This window comes from Capra hircus, chromosome 11, assembly GCF_001704415.2.
Source record: "Capra hircus breed San Clemente chromosome 11, ASM170441v1, whole genome shotgun sequence".
NCBI lineage: Eukaryota > Metazoa > Chordata > Mammalia > Artiodactyla > Bovidae > Capra > Capra hircus.
Genome location: NC_030818.1, coordinates 80,141,353 through 80,156,569, shown reverse-complemented (window position 1 = coordinate 80,156,569; position 15,217 = coordinate 80,141,353). Strand labels below are relative to the sequence as shown.

Below are 15,217 nucleotides of genomic sequence, written 5' to 3'. Positions count from 1 at the left end.
TTGATTTCAAGATGTTGTCTTTGTTTTTAGTGTTTAGAATTGAATTCTGATGTGTCTTGACATAGATTTCTTTAAGTTTACCCTACTTGAAATTCTCTTAGCTTTTTAAATCTGTAGTTGCTCAGTTGTGTCCGACTCTTTGCAACCCCATGGACTGTAGCCCATCAGTCTCCTCTGTCCACGGAACTCTCCAGGCAAGAATGCTGGAGTGGGTTGCCATCCCCTTCTCCAAGGCTTCTTCGCAACCCAGGGTTTGAGGCTATGTCTCCTTCATTGCAAGCAGATTTGAGAAGTTATCAACCATTATTTCTTCAAATATAGGACACTGATGATAAGAGAGATTGTTTGTTATTGACTAGTTTATTTAGATCTGAGTTAAAACTCTATTTAAGCCACTTAGGAGCTAAATTATCTGTGTAAAACATTTCAGATTGATTGATCGATTTCTATAGAATGAAACATGAGGCCAGTCTATATTTGACCTCTGTTGCTTTAATCAGCAAACACGACCCTCCTTCCCCACCCCAGATGAGACTTTATACACACAGGAATACATTATTTTCTTTGGAGAACTTCTTTTTCCTCACTGTATTTGGTGATGTTGCCAATGATATTACTATCTCAACCTTTACCACACTCCACAAGGATTGAATTGTGTCCATCCTAAGAAATAAGCTACATGTAAGAATTAAAGATTTTAAAATTTAAAAAATAAAAAATAAAAAAAATAAAAAAAAAATAAAAAAATAAAGAAATAAGCTACATGAGGCATAAGCATTATCATGTTTACCCATGCCTGGAACAATGCCTCATCCATGAGACTAATTATTATTTCTTGCATGTATAAATAAATAATGAGTCAAATCCCAATGATATTTCTTTCCCAGTGCAGTAAGGTGACAGAACCCTTAAAGATTTGTAGTCAGTGCTGGTGAGCAACTGGCTCTGTAATGAGGAGTAGGAATTTGTTGCATTAGCAGTCTGATTGTTCTGCTTGTTTATTGCTTACTCTGCATTTCTCCTTCTCCACTTGGCTACATCTATCTTACTCTGCATGTCTTTATCTAGACTATCTTGGTATTTTTTTACTTAAGTCCCTAAGCTTCTTCATTTCTCCATTCTCTCTCATGATCTCTTGCCCCCTGATATTTTTTTTTAAAATAGTATCTCTTTTGATTCTTGTTTCTGTATTTTATTTTTCTTACTTTCTCCATTTTATTTATTTTTTTACCCAGCTTCACTGGTACCTCCATTCACTTTATTTTTCTCGTATAGAGCTATGTGGTGGGCACAGTTGGAGCCTGGGTCCTCTGCACGGAAACACAAGTGTGAGTCTTTATAAGATGGTCAGTGTATTCCTGGTAGAGAGACTTGGTGAACACTGTCTCTTGCCATAGATTGGGGTGAGATATCTGTAGGTCTTGGAAATGGGATTAAAAGTATCCTTGGCAAAGTTACCCAGGGTGGCAGTGCAGCCCCTGGCACAGATGTGTAGTTGTTGTTTAGTTGTTAAGTCGTGTCTGACTCTCTGCGACCTCATGAACTGTGGCCCACCAGGCTCCTCTGTCCATGGAATTCTCCAGGCAGAAATACTGGAGTGGGTTGCCATTTTCTTCTCCAGGGGATCTTTCCCAAGCAGGGATCGAACTCAAGTCTTCTGCTTAGCAGGTTGATTCTTTACCACTGTACCACCTGGTAAGTGCCGCAGAGGTGTAGCTTAATAGCAGTCATTAGCAGCAGCTTTTTGGGCACAGATGATACCAGTGCTCCTGGCAGCAGGTATGAGGTACACCAGTGCAGAACCACAGCAGCCAGTCACCTTGCAAGAAACAGTATCGGGCTTGCTGACCTTGTTAGTCACGCCAGTAGCCTCATTGCACGATGACGGACAGCTTGGTGAGAATGATGGCCCCATGGACAGCAGAGGCTGCCTCCCTGGAGCCCTTGACACCCACACTGGGTTGTGACCCCATTGGTGATAAACGCTGAGGCCCTGTTATGCTGGCCAGCACAGGTCTGCTTTTATAAAGGCATAATCTTCTAAACCTTGTCTCTGAGAGATGCCACCAGGAAAAAGTCAATGATCATAGATTCCTTGATGGGCAGAAAGAAGACATAAACCTCCTCCAGGGACTTATCTTCATGTCCTTGACCAGGCTGCCCAGCTTGGTGACTGGGAGCCACTCCTGTCCTCTGCTGTGGCCCCAGATGTTGCCAAAGCCCCCATGGAAGCCACTGTGGCCATCCATCCCAGGGGCACCCACAGCCTGTGGGGCCTTCAGGCACTCTTGCAGCACCAGTATCACCCACCATTTAGTGCTTTTATGGAGAAGAAGCTTACCTTCCCCATTTTAATTTTTTGCTTCTTATCTGTCTTGCCAAATCTTTATCTCTATTCTGTATCACATCACAATAGGACTCTAACCCATATGTGTTTATTTAGCATTTACTAGTTATTCAGTATTTATTTGTTATATCCTAGAACAAAGATATATCTTCCTTTATCTAACTGAAAGAAGTCATATGATGTATTAAAATTAATATATCTAATTTAAAATATTATGTACAAGCTAATAAAATGTTATATATATCTAAGTTAAGTACTAGAATTAAATATATTTATATAGGGAAGAAAATAAGACTTTATTCATCTCCAGCTCTTGATTAATTTTGCTTTTCTTATTGATTAAAGGCTGCTCATAGGAAAGAAATTGTGATCCCTCTCTTAAAAATGCATCTATGATGTCTTTTATTTAATCAATATTAAACTCCCAAACAGCAACTGTGATAGGCAGGTCTGATGAGAGCCGTGTTGATTAATTTCCATAAGCAAGAGCATCTGGTTTTAGGAAATTGAACAGGAAACTCTCAGCGTTAGCTCAGCGTCTAGGGAACTCATTGGCTGGTGAATAGTGACTGTGCATATTAGCAGTCAGAATTATCCAAAAGGCAGAGCACACCATGGCCAGTGATCTGGCTGTGTTGTCAAACCTATTCTTTGGCTAGAGAATGATTCTTTATTCATCCTACTCTCCAGACCTCAATTCTGCCCTTCTTTGTTCTGCTCTGCTACAGAACCACCCCAGGTAGAAGAGACAGAGGGAAGTAAGAGTGCCTGTGCTTCTGTCTATGGGATGGCCGGCAACATAACTTCGCGCAGACTTTCCAGGCATCAGCTCTGTGGCTCCAGCTGATCCCTTTGGCCATGTGTCTTCCCCAAACCTCTCTGCTCCTCTGCCAACCTACCCCAAGTGGTGCTTAGCGCTCTGTTTTCCATCACAGCCTTAGCAGAAGAATGTTTTTTCTTATGGTGAATCAACACAATGATCTCTCCCAGTGGAGGATTTTCAACCTTGAACCTTGGCTCTCATTTGGGAATGAACATTGGAAATGAATCTGTTCTCTGGGGCCCTGAGATGCTCAGAGCTCTTAATTTCTGCTCACACCTCCACCCTCATGTCCTTGATAATACGTGTTCAGGGCCCACAAACATTTCATTGGAGAGCTTAGTGAAGTATTTTTCTCCACCTTAGATTACCCTATAAATATTGAAATTGGACAAGATCTTTCAAAGTACTTAAGTGACATTTTGTTGATGTACATATGGGGTGAATAAATTTACATCTATTAGATAATTATTTATCAAGCTAATTGGCCCCAAATCATCAACTTATTTTTCTTTTTTTAGATAAAACTTACTACTTGCACAGAGATGGTTTTTTTTCCCAAACTTGAGTTCCTCTGGGACTGCTTGCAAAACTGGATTCACAGACTGCAAAAGCTCTTTGTGTGCTTTTGTAGCAAGGAAGGCGAAACTGAGATCTCTAGCATTAAATAATAATTTTATGCTGCAAAACTTGTGTGTGAAGTACTGACATTGTATTCCCACGATTATTCAATTAATGAAGCCAATTAGTGCATGTTGTGCTTTGTAGTCGCATCAGCAGGAACTAAATGAGCCTTTTGGGATGTTTATGGATTTAGTTGATTTCAGGAAAAAGAGTTGACTGATCACAGCAGCTGTTGGTGGGAAACAGTTTGCACCCAAATAGGAATCAACCATAAGACTGAACAGATGCTGTTCTGTCTTCTTAGTGCCTGGATCATGGTGTGATGTTATCAATTAGTTTCCTACCAGGAAAGCCTTAAATATAGTCAATGGAAACTGTCAGAGGCCTGCTGCAGCATTGTACATCAGCAGGGCAGTGTTTATTCTCTATAAGGCTTACAGTCTTGGCTTCTCAGCTATCTCACTAATCAGTTAAAAAACAAACTACAAAATAACCAGTAATTTAAAAAAACTGACTTGGAAATTAGTTTACAGAATAACTTGAAATCCCTTTAAATACATCTTGTAGTTATTTTAGTTAATTGTGGTATTGAGATGTGATGATTAGTTTTACATGTCAATCTGACTGAGCTAAGGGATACCAGGGTGACTGGTAAACATTTTTTTCTGGATGTGTCTTTGAGGCTATTTCTGGAAGAGATTAACAGTTGAATCAATAGACTGAGTAAAGGTGATGACCTTCACCAATACAGGTGGGCATTGTTCACTTTACTGAGGACCTGAATAGAACAAAAAAGTGAAGGAAGAACACATTTGTTCTCTTTGCTTGGAGCATCTATCTTCTGCCCTCGGCCATCAGCACTTCTGAATCGTAGGCCTTTGAATTTGGCCAGAATTATACCATGAAGTCTCCTGAGTCTCCAGCTTGTCATCCACTCTCTGTGGATGACAGACCATAGGACTTCTCAGCCTTCATAAATTTGTGAGTTAATTTCTATAATTTATCTTCTATCTATTTCCTATTTCTCTGGAGGACTCTGATTTATATTATGCATGGAAAAACAAACAACAAAAAAAAGTGTGGAGAACAGGAACTCTTATTTCCAGAGGACAGACCTCACAGTTGCAGTCTTTCTGGAAGAAATCTATTCTGCGTCTCTCCTCACATTATAATGCAGGAAATCTGAAACCCTTACCAGGCAAAAGTGGGTTTCAATCAGGTATGTCCCCACGTAGGCTGTGTGACCTTGGGTAGGTTACCATGAGAATAAAGCATAATATATTTTGATTTTCCTTTCTATAAAGTGAATATATATATATATACACTTGCTTCACAGGGTTAGATAAAAATAGCATATGTGATCATTTTTGTTGCAATGCACATTTTCTATGTTCTAAGGTATCAGATTATATAGACAATTAATCAATTTATTGATTTGCAAGGAGATGAGGGAAACAAAAAAGGACTTTAATTGAATAAGTTGATTGTAAAGATGTTTTTTGATTCTGAAAATGTGAAAAGGAAAATTGCATGTTCTTGGTTTGAGATTATATCATAATATATGCAAAAAAAATTTACTTTCCTTTTGCTTTCACATTAAAAAGGCAGAGAGAGCAACTCATCAAGCATTCAAGGAGACTGAAATTGCTTGATATCTGTTTATAAGATACTTTTTTTTCTAATCTGTACATATAAAATCCAATGTACAATAATTAAAGAATCTTAGTTTGAGATGTGAGAGTATCTCAAGTGGCTTTTATTTCTTGTGTTAGGCTCACAAATAAAAGTTGGTTTCTGTTTTATAATTCACACTTAATTGGTCCTTTTTTTTTGTGGAGTCAAGAAAGAAGGTATTGCAAAGATTCTATTATTTAACTACTGAAAGAACATTTCTGGTGCAATAAATAAATCACAAACCCAAGACATTTTACTATGCATAATTATCATGAAGCCTTTTTTTATTTTCACCCAGATGAGGCATGAAGTTTTGTATGTGCTTGTGTTGCTTTTAATTTTAGCAGAAGATGGGGCAGTAGAGAGAGCTTTGAGGGAAAAATGTTGCTCTCTTGTAAAATTATTTTTACATAGTTGTGCTCATTTATTTAATGTGTACTCATTGATTGAAGACAAAGAAATTGCCAGATCAAAGCTGGAAGAGACAGGATTTGGAAATATTGGAGACAGAAATATTGGACTTTTGAAGATAGAGAGGGGGAAATTATATATATATATATATGATATTATATACTATTTATAGGTGAATAGTATATGTTATGTGTATATATACCTACTGAAAGAAAAAAGAGATACAGATGATTCATTGTTGTTCAGTTGCTAAGTCATGTCTGACTCTTTGCCACCCCATGAACTGCAGCACACCAGGCTTCCCTCTCCTTCACTATCTGTCTCTTCACTATGTCCATTGAGTTGGTGATACTATCTAATCATCTCATCCTCTGCTGCCCTCTTCTCTTGCCCTCAATCTTTGCCAGCATCAGGGTCTTTTCCAATGAGATGGCTCTTTGCATCAGGTGGCCAAAATATTGGAGCTTCAGCTCCAGTGTCAGTCTTTCCAGTGAATATTCAGGGTTGACTTCTTTTAGAACTGACTGGTTTGATCTCCTTGCAGTCCAAGAGACTCTCAAGAGTCTTCTCTAGCACAATTGAAAGCATCAATTCTTTGGCTCTCAGCCTTCTTTATGGTACAACTTTCACATCTGTACGTGACTACTGGACAAACCATAGCTTTGCCTATATGGACCATTGTTGGCAAAGTGATGTCTCTGCTTTTTAATACACTGTCAACTGATAGACAACACGAAAATATTCTCTTTGGGAAATCTAAAAATTTGACCCTTAAGGAGGTTGCTCTTACGCACTTCTCCCCCTCCACTTCCAGCGTCTCTATGAATCATAGCTCAGGAATCTTTGACATTGTGCTTGAATCTGAGCAACATGGAACCTCCTGCCTCATGCACATGCATCCCGAATAGGGCTGGTGCTGCTTTTGTGTCCCTCTTTTGTAATCAAACTTTTATGTCTTCAGTTTCAGAGTTCACGGCAATTTAAAGTATCTCTTCTTTCAAAATCAGTCAAGAAGCCTCTGCCACAACTTTTTAAAGCAAAATTTTAATGCTCTTTATCATCAATGTGTGTGTATGTTCAGTCACTGAGTCGTGTCAGACTCTGTGACCCCATGGACTGTAGCCCATCAGGCTCTTCTGTCCATGAAATTTTCCAGACAAGAATACTGGAGTGGGTTGCCATTTTCTCCTCCAGAGTATCTTTCTGTCCCAGGGATTGAACCTGCATCTCCCAAGTCTCCTGCATTGGCAGGTGGATTCTCCACCACTGAGCCACCTGGGAAGCCCTTTCTCATCAACAAATAAGTGTAAATGCTAAAACCTGCCATTTTATTGAACAGTTGTTATGTTCTAGGCAGTCACCTTATTTAACTACCTAATTTAACTCTTACTCCAGTCTTATGAGACACAGATATTGCTATAACAATATCACTTGAGCCCGTGAGATTAACTGAATCATGTCACAGCCAAGGTGGTCAGTCAATGAACATTACTTTTGCTCAGTGAAGACTGAGGGAGCTGATAGAAAGATCCTTAAGGATGGTTTAATTCACAGTTCATATTACAGAGCAGGGAAAATGAGTTCCAGGGGCAGAAAGTGATGTGACCAAGGTCTCACTGAGGTTTGTATCAGAGCTGGGAACCAAACACAGGCCTTCTGACTTCCATCGTCATCTTTTCTGTGGAATCAGGCTGCTTCGGGGAACAGAATGGCTGACTGAGGTGTGGCTGGGTGTAGGTCCCCCAACTGCTAATTATGTGCCAGTGTTACTGAAGTTCCTGGGAATCTGGATCAAGAATTGGAGAATGGATTCGGGAAGGCACTCATTTCCTTTTGGGATTAGATCGTCTTGTCACTCAGGCCCCTTCACTCCCTTTGGCCCTTCTGTCAGAGAGATGCTCAACGATGATACTTAGAGGAAGACATGATTAGATCAACTACAGGATAAGAAATAGGATAGTTGCAAAAGCCCATTAAGGAAAGGACCTAAAAAGTGGAAGCATTTTAGGAGACTAAGGACACATTTTCCTCTTCTTTGCTTGCTGTCCCTCTAAAATGACTATCATAGAGAGCAGTTACACTTTCTGAGAGAGCTTTACTAAAGTAAGATTTTTTTTTTCCATAGATAAATAATTTTGTCAAGCAGATTTTTTTTGCAGGAAGGTAACTGATCTCCTTAGGGGGAAAATGTTGCTTTAATATACCATTTGGAACATGGAAGTCCTTGGATCTATTTAACAATTACTGTAAACATGTTTACAAAAGGCAGGTGTTCAGAAGGATCACTTATTAATTTTTACCACATTTGACTGAGTGCATAGATTTACATACAATTATATTGTATTTCCTATTTCAATATTCTAACATTCTCTTTGATTCTCTTAAAATGTGTAGTCTGTGTCGGGATAAATGATCTGTTTAAGGACTTCTAATCCAACAACAAACAATGCCAAATATCTACCTTCATGGAGATCCAAATACTTTGTCTCAAAGGGTCTTGATTCTTCAGTTGCTGGACTCAAAAATGGAAGCTTTTCTCAGGAGGACTTGCTCATAAAACTTTAGAGAGGATGTTGGTGGGGCAGCCATCTTTGACTGTTCCCATAGGGATGGTCAGCCTCAAAGCTATAGCATGAAGCTCTTAAAGGATAAAATTATTTATGACACTAGTTAAAACAGTAAAGCAGGCTTTATCCAAGACTACTGCAACAGAAATAGGGACTACTGTGATGGGGTTATGCAGTCTGGGAGAGATTAGGCTCAACTCTGAAGAGATCAAGAAAAAATGGAAATTTATAACCAAGGAGTAAGATGGGAACCCATGGATAGAAAACTACAACAAGAAACATCATGGGTAAGGGAATAAATCTGGCTCAACTAACTTAATAGGATTCTTGCTGAAGGTAGGACAGGGTTATCAGATACTGAGTGGGGATTCTGGTTAAATCAATTTGACAGGATTCTTGTTAATATTGAGTATTACAGAGAAGGGCATGGAAATCAGAAAGTTGAAGTCTAGTTGGGAAAATGATTCAGGGCAGTCTGATTTAAATGTGGGCAAAAATAAACTCTGTTAGGGACATGCCAAGAATATTGCAATCAGAAACTCTGAGTTAAAGGAGGTGTTTCAGATAATCAGGCAGTGGTCTTGGAAGCTGAGATGTCAACCCTCCCTCTGTGGGCTGGTCTTGTCTCAACATGTCAGTTTTTTAAAAGAAGCTCTTCCATTTATTTGAAGGGATGTCATATAGCAGAAAGGATATGCCTGTCCTAGGATGCTCCAAAGAGCAAGAACATATGGAAGTGACAAGGTAAGAACTTGTATACATGTAAATAATAGGTTATCGATGATAGCGTGGGGAAGAAGCATGTTGGTGCTTGTGGGGTGTGCTGAGTCCCTCATGGTTGGGGTTTCCCAGCAAACACCAGCAGACAGTTTCCAGCAGACTGTGTTTCCCAGCAGACATACAAACACACCAGGTTTAAGTTGAAGCTCTCTGTCAAGTTCACTGACTAACTGGCTGCTTATAATCCCTTCCTCCTGTTCAGAAACCCCATGAAGGCAGGTATGCCCTAAGGAGTTCTAGAAATGAGTGACGTGAAAGTCACTCAGTCATATCTGACTCTTTGCGACCCCATGGACTATACAGTCCATGGAATTCTCCAGGCCAGAATACTGGAGTGGGCAGCCTTTCTCTTTGCCAGGGGATCTTCCCAACCCATGAACTGAACCGAGGTTTCCTGCGTTTCAGGCAGATTCTTTACCAACTGAGCTATCAGGGAGTTCTAGAAAGCCAAGACCAAAAGCAGATATGGTCTATAATATTCCTGTAGTTTATGAAGTATGATATATTGGGTATCAGGTTTTTCCTCACTGGTTCCCCTGATGAAAGTTCTCATAGTGCTGCTGATGGCCAGGAAACCCTCATCTTGGTTCCTCTTGGATCTGGGGGGAGAAAATATGTTATTTATGTGTTTTCATAATTGAGAGAGAGAGAAAGAGAGGGAGAAGGAGGAGGGAGAGACTTTTTTAATGCATACACTGACCCTTCCTGTCTTGATCCTTTACCTTGTTAGACTGTGTTCCTAGGACCCTTCTTCATTGTGGCCTCTCCCCATATGGCCCCTTTCCTCTCAATTCACAGTTCTTGCCCAACTTGATTCCCTTTTAACCAACTGACCTTACGGGTGTATTTAATTTTGCAGCTGGACACATACCGAATAACTCTTGTCAGTACTTATTGACTGTTTATTCAACATTTTCTCCTTTTATACATTAAATTATTTAATTCTCAAATCCTTTGTATGACTTATAAGGAATCACAAGTGTCATGGGAGAGAAGAAATAGCTCAGGTGCCATACCTTTCTGGATTTCTTTTTTTTTTCACTTGGAACCGGTAGATTTGTGAGAACAAATATGAGTTTAACAAATAAACAGAAATACGCAATTGCTTGTAAAACAGGCAGCAGATGGGCTTTGCAAAGCATTCATTTTACTTGCAGTCCTATGGAACACACGGTGCTTTCATGGGTACTGATTCTCACCAGGGAGTTAGGATCTCACCACTGTGGAGCTGTACATCATTCTTAGTAGGACATCATTCCTGTCACAGCCTTGCCAATGATGGAAGGACAGTAATCACCAGGTATAGAAAAGCTACTGATGTGTAAGCACTTACACGAGAGACCATTACCATAAAGGGAGCTAGAGGAAATAGGCTAGAGAGATGCAGGCAGATTTTTCAGTTCGGCTCCTGGAGTTCATATTTCTTCCAGTTAACTGTAAATAATCTCGCCACTGAGGATCTCATTTAAGTCATGCTATTTTTTTTCTTTTAGGAAAGATATATTATTATAATTAACATACCCTCATAGAAACCTAGATGAGTACACTTAAAATGGGTCACTTATTCTGACTTTCTTGATTTAATGCCATTTTGCCTTAAAAAAAAAAATGAATGTACACAGTAATTTGCTGCTTCCTCTCACCATCTGTTACCATAAGCTCATACACAAAATATAGCTATAAATCATAGTCACTAAAACTTTACTCTTCTTGTCACATTAGATGTTTTCATTAGGGTGTGTATATGTTTGTGTTTATAAATTCACATTATCTTCACTTTCTGTGTGTTTTTCCTCTAAATAAAGAATAAGGAATAATAATCTTTGCAGACTTTAGTTACAAGGACAAACATTAGAGCACAATGCCTTTGAATTTCTAAGACAGCTAAGAATTTCTAACCATAACCAGCCCCTTTTAAGCAACTTCTCTGTGGATAAAAGTGGATTCATTTACCTGACTTTGCTATCCTCTTTTTGGAACCGATGCTTTTGAACTGTGCTGTTGGAGAAGACTCTTGAGAGTCCCTTGGACAGCAAGGAGATACAACCAGTCCATTCTAATGGAAATCAGTCCTGAATATTCATTGGAAAGACTGATGCTGAAGCTGAAACTCCAATACTTTGGCTACCTGATGCAAAGGACTGACTCATTTGAAAAGACCCTGATGCTGGGAAGGATTGAAGGTGGGAGGAGAAGGGGATAACGAAGGATGAAATGGTTGGATAGCATCACCAACTCAATGGTTAAACTCTGGGAGTTGGGATGGACAGGGAAGCCTGGTGTGCCGCAGTCCATGGGGTTACAAAGAGTCAGACACGACTGAGCGACTGAACTGAACTGAACTGAACTGAATCATTATAGGACAGTCTTTGAATACAGTCCAAGTTAGTGCATCTGGATCTGCTTAGGGATTAAACAGAGGGGCTCTCAGGCACCAGCTGACTTACCTCGTTAGCACATAAATGTCTTTGCTATCAGTCTCTCCATAATGCTTTTGACCATGTGTTTGTAATACACTGTTATTGTTTAGTCGCTCAGTCGTGTCCGACTCTCTATGACCCCATGAAATATAGCCTGCCATACTCCTCTGTCCATGAGATTTTTCCAGGCAAGGATACTGAAGTGGGTTGCCATTTCCTTCTCCAGGGTATCTTCCCAATCCAGGGATCAAACCCACATCTCCTGCATTGGCAGGTGGATTCCTTACCACTGAGCCATTGCAATATGTGGTATAATACAAAGACAAACTAAATGAACAAAACAGAAAAAAAAAGTTTCCTCAACTATTCTCTCAAGGGAAAAGAACAAAAACAAAAACAGTTCATCTCTCTGACTACAGTATCACCTAGATGGAATATCAAAGAAATAAACTTTGTAAACTTATCATAATGCCCTGAACTGAAACCAGCAACTTAAAAATCAAAGTAGGATAGATAATTCATCCATGTTCCAAAATGATTTGTATGGTGGTAATCAATTACCTTTAGTCTCTCTTTTGAGTTTGTTATCAGCAAGAGTTCTGTGTGTTGGATTTGGAGAACTATATAATTCAGCATGGATAATAATTTTATTTTACTTGCTGAAGGGAAGTGATAAGTCCCTCAATATGCCACAGAGCTATTTGCTCACTTTCTTTCTAAATTCTGCATGGTAAAATGAAAATTTTTTTGCTCACACCTGTAACATTCCACTGTCACCTTGGCTGTGTTGTGCTGTTAAAAATTTAAATCGCTCTGGTGAATAGCCAATTGTGACCTTTTCTCTTATGGAAGATGTGTTCTATTCCCAATTTTGCTTGGGCTGTAGCAGCTTCCAATGCAAGTGAATGCATGTCTTCTAAAATGTCACTAATAAACTCCCTGTCATTTGATGTTATAGTAAGATATCACATAAGAAATCACATTTATGTTTCAACAAAAATCATCAAATAAAAACTGAGATCAAATGAACCAATTTATTTTATTATATTCCCACATTAAAGTAAAATGTGTGTGTGTGTGGTGATTTATTGATGGGAATTAAACTGTGGCATCTCAAGTCATTTTATTTTCACATTGAAAAGAGGCTATTACACTAATCTTTGTTTTTCCACATACAGACAAGACTAAGAAAGGTGAATTTTGGGCCAAAAAAATTAGACCTCATAGTGCAAATAAATAAGTCCTATACTGGAGTAAGGAAATCTAGGTTTTAACACCATCCTGGCTTTTTGATACCTGTATGACCTTGAGGAAATCATCCTCTTGAGCCCTTATTACTTGTCCATAACTTAGAGATATCAATTCCTATTCTATTGCCTTGCTTTTTCATGTGAGGTAATATTCTTAGAATCTGTGAACTGCTACTCAAATATGGGGTGAATTTATTTTAAATTTGAACTAGATTATTGACCAAAGGCTAAGCCAATAATGAGGCCGATGTTGGTGTCAAAATATCCCTTTGTCAATGGGCCCTACCTGCTATTTGTATTTTTATTAACCATTCGACTTTAAGACTAGAAACAGTGGATAAGAATTACTCGAGGCAGATATTTTGCTGACTCTGAGGTTGGTTGCTGGTAGCAAATAAAAATACGGGCTCTTAACCACTGTCTTTGAAATGTTGAGCATTTTTCCTGGGACTTCATGCATACTTCATCTCTCACCAAATCTCAGCAGGAAATTTCCACTATGCAGTTAACAGATATGCAGATAGTCAATGAAGGCTCAGAGATGATACCTTGCTCAGGCCGTAGAGTTGGCTCCTAGCAGAGTCAGAATTAATTCCTGGCTAGGACAGCACTCTTGTTAATGTGTCAAGCTTTTGACAAAGTCCTTAACAACAGAATGTTGTTGTTAAAATACTAAAATTTGCTTGATCCTACAGAGATCCACCAACAGGCCACCATCTTGAGGGTAAAGAAAGGTGTCTTTTTTTTTTTTTTTTTTAAGAGAATGGCTGTTCGCAGCTGTTAAGAAATGATGGTGTTCCTTCATGTTTTCTTAACTTTTATTTGAGCTTTGTTTCTTAAAAGCCAATATCACCTACACTCTTCTCTCTTGGGCCCCTGTCTCCATTTACTTTTTAATTTTAGAGAAATTGGTCCCATTACATATTTAAAGGAGAAGTTCATATTTCTTTGATAACCAATTATGTTGCATAAAGTTGTCTAAATAGACATTTCTTAGCAATTCATCTCCATAAGCAATGATAGAAGTGGACTGCACAAAAAGGCAAACTTGCTGTCAGCATAATGTGGGCATGCTTGCTAAGTCACTTCAGGCATGTCCGACTCTTTGTGACCCCATGGACTGTAGCCAGCCAGCACCTCTCTCCATGGATTCTCCAGGCAAGAATACTGGAGTGAGTTGCCATTCCTGTCTCAGGGGATCTTCCTGACCTAGGAATTGAACTCACATGTCTTAAAAGTCTCCTGGTTTGGCAGGCAGGTTCTTTACCACTAGCGCCACCTGGGCAGCCCATAGCATAATGTATACTGGGCATGATTTCTAACTAACATATCATTAGAATTCTTATGCCACTTGAGGAACATCTAGGCAAATTACTTTTGTTTGCTTGTCTTAGGTTGGGAAAAAGAGACCCAAAGAGAGAAAGTGACCTGCCTATGGTCTCATTACACAGGCTTTTAGAAACTTTCCAGAGGTACCAAGACTTTTAAAACAAATTATCTTTTGCACTGTTTCATGCTTTCATTTCCTTTGCTTTACCCAGAATCTTCCAGCATAAAGCAACTGCTCTACTTAGTACATAGTGAATAATAAGTTGATTTCGATCCCTACCTACAATTGTTTATGAACTGGGGTACTATACTAACACTTCTCTCAACACATACACATTGTCAACTTCTAGAGGACCACCAAAGGCTCCTCCATGGACTTCTTATGCTCATGATAAAGATTTTATTTATTTAAGTTGATTTTGCTCCCTCGTACCTACCCACTGTATTTTAAGGCTAATTGATACTGCCTTTGAAAACTGTGTTTCTGTGGCACACATGAAGACGACCTGATAAGTCTATAGAAAATAGAATTTGAACTACCCAAAACATTTTAAAATGTTCAGATATATTCAACACTGTACTTTCTGAAAAATATTATGTCTTTCATATCAATCTTCTTTAAGTTTTTCTTCAATTTTTTGTTCTTCAGTCATTAAGTCAGTGTCTGACTCTTCGCAACCCCATGGACTGCACGCTATAGGCAACTCTGTTCTTCACTATATCCTGGAGTTTGCCCAAATACATGTCCATTGAGTCAATGATGCTATCTAACCATCCCATCTTCTGCTTCCCACTTCTCTTTTTGCTTTCAATCATTCCCAGAATCAGAGTCTTTTCCAGTGAGTTGGCTCTTACATCATGTGGGCAAAGTATTGGAACTTCAGCTTCAGCATCAGTCTTTCCAATGAATACTCAGAGTTGATTTCCTTGAGAATTGACTGGTTTGATCTTCTTGGAGTCCAAGGGACTCTCAAGAGTCTTCTCTGGCACCACAG

General features: G+C 39.1%; 1 pseudogene; it reads right to left on the bottom strand.

Annotated features, from left to right (window-relative positions):
• On the bottom strand, positions 1,278 to 2,249 carry LOC102185847 (annotated as a pseudogene).